General features: G+C 32.7%; 1 long non-coding RNA gene across 1 annotated transcript; it reads right to left on the bottom strand.

The window, feature by feature from the left end:
* Positions 1-5,285: 5,285 nt before the first annotated feature.
* LOC114319356 (uncharacterized) lies at positions 5,286-8,955 on the bottom strand. Its single transcript, XR_003649399.2, has 2 exons — positions 6,920-8,955; positions 5,286-5,649 (listed from the first exon to the last, which is right to left on the bottom strand). It is a non-coding gene; the product is annotated as an uncharacterized LOC114319356 (long non-coding RNA).
* Between the last annotated feature and the right edge of the window lie 1,586 nt (positions 8,956-10,541).

Here is a 10,541-nt window from a genome sequence, read left to right as displayed (position 1 = left end):
GTGATTTTTTTTTTCTTTCATATTTTAATTAATGTTTTTGCACTTTTTAGACACACCCAGTTGAAAAGTAAAATATTTGACAAAAATCTTTTAAAAACATTTTTAGATTTCTTTAATAAATATGTTACTGCATTTAGTTTAGAGGGGAATTTTTTTTAAGGTCTATGATATTAAGATTTTATAAGATAAATGACATACAATATTTTCATAATAGTTGGAATCTCTCAACATTTTCATAGAGAAAATTCTACACGAGAAATTTCGTCCTGACACAGAATTTTTTTTCTAATTTCACAGAGAAATTTTATCGAGGAACCTTAACTAATAAAAATATATATATTGAACCTCTCCTATTATCTAAAGTTGGAGAGAAATATTTCATTAATTTCCCTTTAGATTAAGTAGATCTAAAAATTAGAAATAAAAAAACAGATAGAATTATTATTATTTTTGACCTCATAAAAAAATCGAATCCCAATCACACCTGAATTTTTTAAATAAATTTTTATGGTACGTAACGTTGGTGGTTTCAGGCACTGGACGGTGGACATGGCAAACTTTGTGTTGTATGGTAACAAGGCACCAGTGGTGGTGTGGGATGTGACCGAGGACACCAATCCTTTGAGGTACCGCAGTGACAATGTCTATTTTGAGAAAGCTTCCAATGCTGATGACTTCTTTGTTCTCGGGTGGTTGGATGTGGCCCGAACCCGACTCGTTAACCCGGGTGATGAGGTCGGGCTGTATTGGGATCCAAGGTCTGGTAGCTTTCATTTCAAGTTGCTTAATCGTGAGACTCAGAGTGTCAATCCATGAATTTTAAAGTCTTGTTTGGATTATAAATTTATGCATAGATTTGAAAATTAAAAAAAATAAGAATGAAACATGAATAAAATATGATTACATTTCACCGATTTTGTTTCTTTCTTTTTTTAAATTCCTACCTAAATTAATGATCTAAACATGTCACGACCCAAACCCGTTAGAGCTTCTAGTCATTTACATTGTCAGAGCTCAATTATAACTACAAAGTGTCTTGTGCATATCCCACGCACTGATCCTGACACGTCACCTGAAAGTGGTTAACAACTTTAAACACATGGCAGAATAAGAAATATTAATGTACTAAGAGCATAAGGATATAAAATTACCATGTATAATTATTTGGCTAAATAGAGATTTGTTTGATATAAATTATTTTGAATAACAAACATATAATATAGAAATCAAATAATTACGATACAAAACATATGTATAGACTCAAGAGATGGGTCGTACGAATTCTAGAGGTGGCTCCCACAATAGTATGACACTTAACTTTGCACAACACTTTGCTTCATACTAAAGAACATAACCAAACACATGTATGGATATAAGATGTGGCTCGTACGAATTCTAGAAGTGACTCCCACAATAATGTAGCACTTAGCTCCGTACGTTATTTTACTCCACACCAGAGAATCACTTGAAATGACAATTCAGAGACTTAATGGTTATTTAAGTCCCCCAATACATGAGACTTCTATAGTGATACTTACAAAATAATTATGCAAAACACATGTAATAAACAATCATATCTATAAATTTCACTTTGAAGTAAATAAGGTTCATTTAATAAATAATATATAATTTACAAAATATAATTTACACAATAATTTATGATAGTTCAAAATATAACAAAATTTACCTTAAACTAATATAAGTTACAAAATATAATTTATCAAAAATAATTTATAATAACTCAAAATATAACGGTGTCGTTTGGTAACACTTACGCTTTTAGTTTTCTGTTTATATTTACAAAATTTTTAAAAACTGAAATAAAAACTTGTTTGATAAAATTTTTGATTTATAAATCAGTGGTCTTAGTTTATAAATTTGGCCAAAAAATGAAAACACAAAAAATGTGTTTCCGTTTTGAGTTTTGAGTTTTTTTTTTTTTTTTACCACCTAACACTAGCCACCCCTCGTCACCATTTTACACCACCGTCTTCTGCCACCACCACCCACCCCCCACCACCACCTGCCACTACCACCCGCCACCACTGACTCGCCACCACCGCCCACTACCCACCACCCACCACCCACCACCACTTGCCACTACCATCCACCGCCCACCACCACCACCCGCCACCCACCTACCACCACCACTCACCACCCACCTACCACCACCAGCCACCCACTATCACTCACCACCCCCCACCACCACCACCACCATCACTACCATCACCCACTCGCCACCCACCTACAACCACCACCCACCACCCACTCGCTACTACCTACCACTCGTCACCGTCACCCACCCACCCACCCACCACTACCACCCGCCATCCGCCACCCACCTGCCATCACTACCCACCACCCATCACCACCACCACCACCTACTCGCTACCACCCGCCACCGTCACCCACCCAGCCACCCACCCACTCGCCACCACCCACCACCACCCGCCAACCGCCACCCACCTGCCGCCACCCACCTGCCACCACCACCATTATGTCACCACCTGCCACCACCACCCACCACCCGCCACTACCCACTCGCTACCACCCGCCACCATCACCCACCCCCCGTCACCATTTTACACCACCGTCTTTTGCCACCACCACCCACCTGCCACCACCACCCACCTGCCACCGACTCGCCACCACCGCCCACTACCCACCACCCACCACCACTTGCCACTACCATCCACCGCCCACCACCACCACCCGCCACCTACTTGCCACCATCACTCACCACCCACCTACCACCACCAGCCACCCACTATCACTCACCACCCACCACCACCACCACCACCACTATCATCACCCACTCGCCACCCATCTGCCACCACCACCCACCACCCACCACCCACTCGCTACTACCTACCACCCGTCACCGTCACCCACCCACCCACCCACCACTACCACCCGCCATCCGCCACCCACCTGCCATCACTACCCACCACCCATCACCACCACCACCACCTACTCGCTACCACCCGCCACCGTCACCCACCCAGCCACCCACCCACTCGCCACCACCCACCACCACCCGCCAACCGCCACCCACCTGCCACCATCACCATTATGCCACCACCTGCCACCACCACCCACCACCATCACCCACCCACCCACCCACCCCCACCACCCACCGTCACCGCTTTCCACCGCCGTCACTTGCCACCATTTGTCATTTCTCACTTTTTTTAAACATTTTATTAATTACCAAACGCGTTTGTAGTTTATGTTTTTTAAACAAAAATAAAAAATAAACAAAAACAATTTATAAAATTTTTATAAATATAAACTGCAAACATAAACGTTACCAAACACACCCTCCCCTCAATATTATTTCTCTTTGCTACACTGTTTCTCCTTTCTCTTCGAGTTTTTCATTCATTTTGCCCACTCATTTGTAAATGAATTCAGCACACCTCGTGACTTACAACGAGGGTGCACACCACATCTCACACGTTTTCCTTTCTTTTCTTTACTTTTCTTTCCTTCCTTTCTTTTTTCTTTTGTCACCATCTTTCACTTTCATTTTCATTCTCTTTCGTTTCTTTCAAAAACTTAATTATTATTATTACTATAACAATAATAATACAGACCCTACTATTTCCACCCCCACTGCCAGACATGGTGATTGGAGAGAGAAAAAAAATGAAAAAAAATTGTCAATGACCGCCCACTGGAGTCTCCCAGTGCGGTGCCAAGTATTATACATTACTATAATAATATAATATAATAAATAAATATACATATATACTGTTTGGGTGAGTGAAAACTTGATCCAAACAACATTGCATTATCATTTTTGTTTTTGTTGTGTTAAACACAATCACTCTCCGAGTAAAACAAAAAAACACACAATCACTCTTAATTTAATTTAAATTACATTTTATTACACATAATTATAAAATTAAATATTTTGAAGTGTTACAAAACATAACCTTAATGTATGTTTGTGAAGGTTTATGTTTCTAACATTTCAAAATATCACTATGCTTAGTTATCATTTTTCAAAAATAATTTTCAGAAAACTTTACTTTTTTATTCTTCGTATTTTTTTGTTTTTACTGAATTTTTTAAACATTTTGAGCAATTTTTTTTTTAATTTTTAAACATACCAAACATACATATACCTTAAAAGTTAAAAAAAAAATTGAAAAAAACATTTTAAAAATTCACTAAATACCAAAAATACAAAAAAATATGAAAATTCAGTACATTTTTTTTATATTTTTATGTATTTATTAATTTTTAAAAATATTTTTTCACAAATTTTTTACTTTTTAGATACATCTAAATAAGATGTATCTAAAAAAAATGTTTAAAATTTTAAAAATATTCACTAAAAATAAAAAAATACGAAAATCAAAAACTTCAATTCTCAAAAAACTTAATTCAAAAAATTCAAACCAAACACACTGATTTATTAGTGTCTTTGTCATGGATTTCGCTCTCCCTCTCCGAGAATTTGTCCCCCCAAAAAAGAAAAGAAATGAACTTATTGCATACGTACTTAGGAGAATATGTAATCATCTTGTTTAAAAAACATGAACAAATCATGTGTCTTATAAGTCAAACTTATTAAATATAATTTTATTTGTTCTCAATTTCAAATACTTAAATCATGAATTTGTGAGGAAGGCAAAATATTAAAAAATAAACTACAGTAGAATTTTATTTTTCTTCTCTGTTTTGGTTGAGTTGAAAATGTGAAGAAAAAACAAAATACATTTTTATTTTATTTTTTAAAATTGCACATGGATTGGCCCCAACTGTAGATATGTTGGTTTAGACCCAAATGAATCATTTTTAAGGGTTGAAAGCAAAACCCATGCAGATGGAACACATGTCACTTATGCTTAATAAAATTCACAAACAAATTATCAGATCCGTAGCTTCTCTCTTTTCTTCACTTATTGTAGCAATACAAAAATAACAATACTAGAAAAAATAGTGAAAATCACATTTACAGACTTCAATAATTTTGGGTATAGCTCATATTTCATCAATTTTAAATTTACACTGGACAAAAAATCCATCAGTATGGTTTATTTTCTGAGAATGTAGTATTGATTAGTGACATATTCAATCGTACCCTTCAGGGTGATGGGGGAAAAGGAAAGAGCAGAAAGGTTAATACAAAAAAAATTATTGCATGCCACGGCCACCACAAGCATTCATGCTGCAGCAAAGCCTCTTTCATTCTTGATCTTTAAATAAAAACAAAAGTGAATGGATATATAGAAACTGCTTTGACCAGTTTTATGATCTCTCCATAAGATGATGGATAGCCAAAAAAACCAGAAATTTTGAAGTTTATAGGGGAACTCCTCGTCGAAACCATGATTGTCACAAACACGGAAATCAGTTATAAAAATACACAGAATACACAATACACTGGCAACACTGCATTCACCCTTTTTCGATTTTTTTTTTTTTGGTACCTCCACGGGTAATGTTTTTGTTTTTGTATGTGTATATATGATCAGATTATGATCACTATAATGATTATTTTGCTTCTAATTAAGTGTTTTTTTTTGGCATACCAATTATGCTAAGTGATCCAATCCAAGGGCAGAGAGAGAAAGTTGTTAGCTGCCCTGCCCTAATCAGCCTCATCTTCATATCATATAGATGAACTAAGTGCCCATTCTGTCAAAGGCAAAACCACTTGATCAGCTTCACATCACTGTACAAGAGAGAATGTTGCTTATATTTTTATATTACAGTCAAAAGGCAATTATCTATATTTTATCAGTTAATTTTTCACCAGAAAAGCTATGTATCTAAAAATAAAACAAAACGTGTAGATCAGATTCAAATTTAGTGTGGTGTGAATCATATCTAGAATAAATTTGATCTATACATTTTTCTTTTTGGTACTTTTTAAGATTAGTCGAGGTGCGACACTCCGAAGGGGTGCTGACCCGGACACTCGGTTATCAACAAAACACAAAAAAAAAAGTAGCTCTGTTTCTTTTTTTTCTTTCTTTCTATTTTTATTTATTTTTCCCACCTTATCCATTTTCTTATTAAGGGATTGTTTAGGATAACCTAAATAAGTGCACTTTTTGTCTTTTTACGAAAAAATGTACAGAAAAGTAAAAAGATGATGTGATAGAAAAAAAGATAAAAAGATAAAAAGATGAATTATTTGAAGTATGCCAAATTTAGCCTTAATTAGTTACTGATGACCACACTGAACTTTGGTCATGATATATGAATAACTTGTTAAAAAATAGATGTAGAAAACATTAGTCCAAGACTTTGGTCATGATATATGAACAACTTGCTAAAACAATAGATGTAGAAAACATTAGTCCAAGATGTGGGCCTCTAGAAAGAAGTCATAGAACCAAAAGATACATACATGCACACTATATGTATATATGAAATTAATCAGAAATTGAGAAATTATTAGATATTATTATGGTATTGTTTACTTGGTTAAATTTCAGGCAATGAGAAATTAGCACACACTAAATGGATCGTCTTTCTCTCCAAAATACATAACAAAAGTAAGGCAACATGTCCGCCCATAAAATTTTCTACTACATAATTGGTTTGAAATATCAAATAGATAATGCTATACAATACTCCAGACTACTTAATTTTCTAGATAATTTAACAAGAAAAAAAAAAAAAATTTTGCACAAACTTTATAATGACTTTTTTTTTTTTTTTTCACGGTGAATCAAATCTATACAATCTATGTATTTAAATATTGGCTATATTGAAATTTTAAACTATTAATACAGATATATTGGTCAATATTATCTTATATATGACTGTATCGTCCATACCGGTGATAAGTATTATTTCAAACCATGATCCAATAAGCTGGACATGAAAATCTGCATATAGAACAAATTGAAGGAAAAGAAATTGAAAGAATGGAAAAGAGAGAGAGAGAAGAATATACCTTTGAGCTCACAGAAAGAGAAAAAAGACGCGGTGCACTAGGAATGGCAGAAGGAGATGAAGCAGAAGCAGAAGCTATGGCCATCAAAGCACTCTCTCTCTCTCTCTCTAATAGTTGTTACATTTTATGAGCTTTCCTAGAAGCTCTCTTGCCCTAGATATATATATATATATATATAGAGAGAGAGAGAGAGAGAGAGAGAGAGCAATGGAGAGATAAAAGTGGTGGGTTTGACAGGTTCAATGAACCCGGACACTTGGGTCGCCCAAAGTTCATGGACTGACTGTATTTTCACAGAGAATATACTGTATGAGTAGTGATTAAGAATTTTTAAATTATAATTTTAATTTAGGATTGGTTTGTAAAAAGTTCACTGTCGTATTTAAGTCACATTATTTTATTTAAATCGTATCACCTCTTTAATACATCATTTCAAATCCAATCCAAACTCAATTCATATTTCATGAAAAGTTAAAAAAAATCATCCAAAACAACCCCTTAAATTCTAGTGATGTGATATAAAAATACATATATATGCGCCCAAACAAATTAACATAAATATCACACCATATAATAGGTTCTACCATTAGAATTTGAATAATATTACATGTATTAATTAATATATCAATTGATAATGTGATATAATTTATTTTTTTTTTTTGATATTTATAATGTAATTAATAAGTAAAATAAATAATAATATCATAATTAATATTAATATATTAATTAATACATATGACATCACCATTGGAATTCCTCTTAAAACTTTAAAATTAGAATTATCAATTATTTTTGTATACTGTATTTATGATTGATTCCTCTTCTTGGCTTTTTTTCTCAGCTACTGAACTTTTTGGCCCTATGCAATTTCTTTTATGAAAAAGCTAGGTCTCACAATTTGGAATCTATAATTTATTTAGAAATTGATTATATGTAATAGAGATTGAATTGATAAATATGAGATCTCCATAAAATGAATTTCAATCATTAATGTAAAATTTTTAATAATTTTTAGATTTTTATGTCTGTGTTTATAGTATTATTATTTTTTTATAAATAAATAAAAAATAAAGCAAAAAGTAAAATTATTCGAAAGTTTCTATTTGCAATGTCTTTGCTGTCGGTGAATTTTAAATTAACTTTTTGCCGGTATTTGAAAATAATTTTTTTCAAAGAAAAAGAAAGGGCAAATATTTTTCATAAAAAAAAAACACTAAACGGTTTTGTTTAGGAAGATTTTATCAAAAGCGCCTCATAATAAAATTTTAACAAATTAAGAATAAATATAAAAAGTTTTTTTTAACAAGTCTAACACATAACACTGTTACCAAAATATTCTTATCAAGTAATTTAATATTTTAAATTTTAAAATAATATAACTTTGATATAAATGTCAATTTTTAATAAAATTAATATTTTACCTATTAAATACGATTCATATTGATCATGAAATTTTTTTAAAAAAAAATTAAAAATACTATCAAAATTAACGTAAATAATAATATGCTACTCGATTTGATAGTAACCGAGTGCCAAAGTAACACTTTACTGTCTCCTTAAATAGGACATTAGTAAGAAAAAAAGGAAAATTTGGAAGGGCAAAAAAAAAAACAATAAATAAGCAAAAGTAGAAATCAAAAGAAGCAACAAATAATACAAAACAACTCACAATGCTGTAAATCAAACCAAGAAATGTAAAAGTTTGCAGCAAAATTTACTTGAGATTTGCTTATAATTTACAGTATCCAAGCAATAGTAAGAATAAAGTTCTCACCTCGTGGCCTTCCTCATCTTCCACGCAATCCAATCTAATCCTTCAAAACCCTCATGTTCTCTCTCTAAATCATATATCTTCTTCGTTTTATCCAACCCATCTTCCTCCATCTTAAATTCCTCAAAAAGCTTTAAATTTTTTTTGGATTCTTCTCGAACTTGTTTAGTTCACGTCGAAGGCTCGAGATCAGAGAGTGGGATCAGGAAGTTTTTGTATCTTTCTCTCAATCTCAATTCTCTATTGATTTCGTCGTCAGTTGAGAGCTTCATTTGATTAGGAATTATCTAAGCAAAATGAACAGAATTCTAAGTTTAAGAACTTCATTTGATTAGGAATTATCTAAGCAAAAATGATAAAATTTTAAGGTCTTGTTTGGCGTACACTATTTTATCATATCTTTTTGGGCCCGCTTGTTTTGGGATTAAATAGATGGGAGAAGATTAGGATGGAGATGGAGTTATTTAGTGTCATGTTTGTTTGTAAAGTTGGGGAGGAAATTAAGATGGTGAAGGTGATATACATGGAGGTTGAAAGGGGGATTGAGATGGAGGAGATGAAGATGGTATTAGAAAAATAGTGAGGGGATTAAAAAAAAAATTTTATTTTTTTATATATTGAGAATTTTTTTTTATAAATCTTAATATTTAATTTTTATATTTTTTTATTTGTTTTATTATTTTATATAAAAATAATTTAACAATTCTTACACTAACAACTATCATTAAAATAAACACAATTTTACTTAATTCCCTCACTATGAATCCCCTCACTACCATCCCCTCACTATGAATCCCCTCCATTCTACCTCTGAAAACAAACGGAGCCTTTATCTTATTTAGATCATATTATCTTTCTGCCGTATTACATAAAAAATCAAAAAATATACTTATTTAAATTATTCCAAACAACCCCTAAATATTAAATAGTTCTTACTTTTTTTAAGTATACTTGATTTTACTGAAAATCTGCAAAAGGGAATGAAATTCTCAGTTAATGTGAGAATCTCATTCCACCTAAATAGGGTTCGTTTAGGATGTGGATTAATTTTTTAATTTTTTAACTATTTTAGTCTGAGATTAAAAAACTTCATTTGAGATATGCTTTTTTACTTTTTTGACTTTTGTGAGAGAAAAAATGAAATGATTATGATTTAGATGTGACGTTTTGTCTTATTAACTTTTTAACTTATTTTGTCTTTTTGTGACTAAAATAATTATAAAAAAAAAAAACCAAAAAATTTGACATGCCAGACGATGGCTAAATTGACTGTGAATCACATTCTATTCTTGAATAGAACTGAATGCGATTTGAAATTAAATTCTCATTATGTCTCTCCTAAGAGCATCTCCAGCGGTGAACCAAAATTTTCACTAAATTTGAGTAAAAAAAGGTCAATTTTCTCAATCTGATATGGCTTACTCCAATCGTGCATCAAAAAGGAAGTGGTCGACTGATTTGTTGATCGGCCGGTCGACCGGTAAAGCCAATTTTTTTTTTATAAATTTTTTTGGAACCGTTTCAACCAATAATTTGAATCATTTCGCAGGCCAATTTTTACATGAGCCGGTCTACCGGTTAGTCAACCTGGTGGTCTGGTCGACCACTTAGTGTAAAATTTTTACAAATTTCTGCTTTAACGGCTATACACAGTGAATTGGTGAAAGGAGCAAGCCGTCCTCAATTTGGTGAAATCTTTGATGTTTTCTCAATTTGATACCAATTTGCTGAAATCATTAGAACTCTAAAAAGTGATTTTTTCATCAAATTTTAAATCTAATATAAGATTTGATGAACCGTTGGAGATGGAGTAATAGAATCACATCAATTGAAGAAGCCATTGAGCTTTAA

Source organism: Camellia sinensis, chromosome 8 (genome assembly GCF_055761805.1).
Source record: "Camellia sinensis isolate YWXY chromosome 8, ASM5576180v1, whole genome shotgun sequence".
NCBI classification, from domain to species: Eukaryota; Viridiplantae; Streptophyta; class Magnoliopsida; order Ericales; family Theaceae; genus Camellia; species Camellia sinensis.
This window is presented reverse-complemented; position numbering and strand designations above follow the sequence as displayed.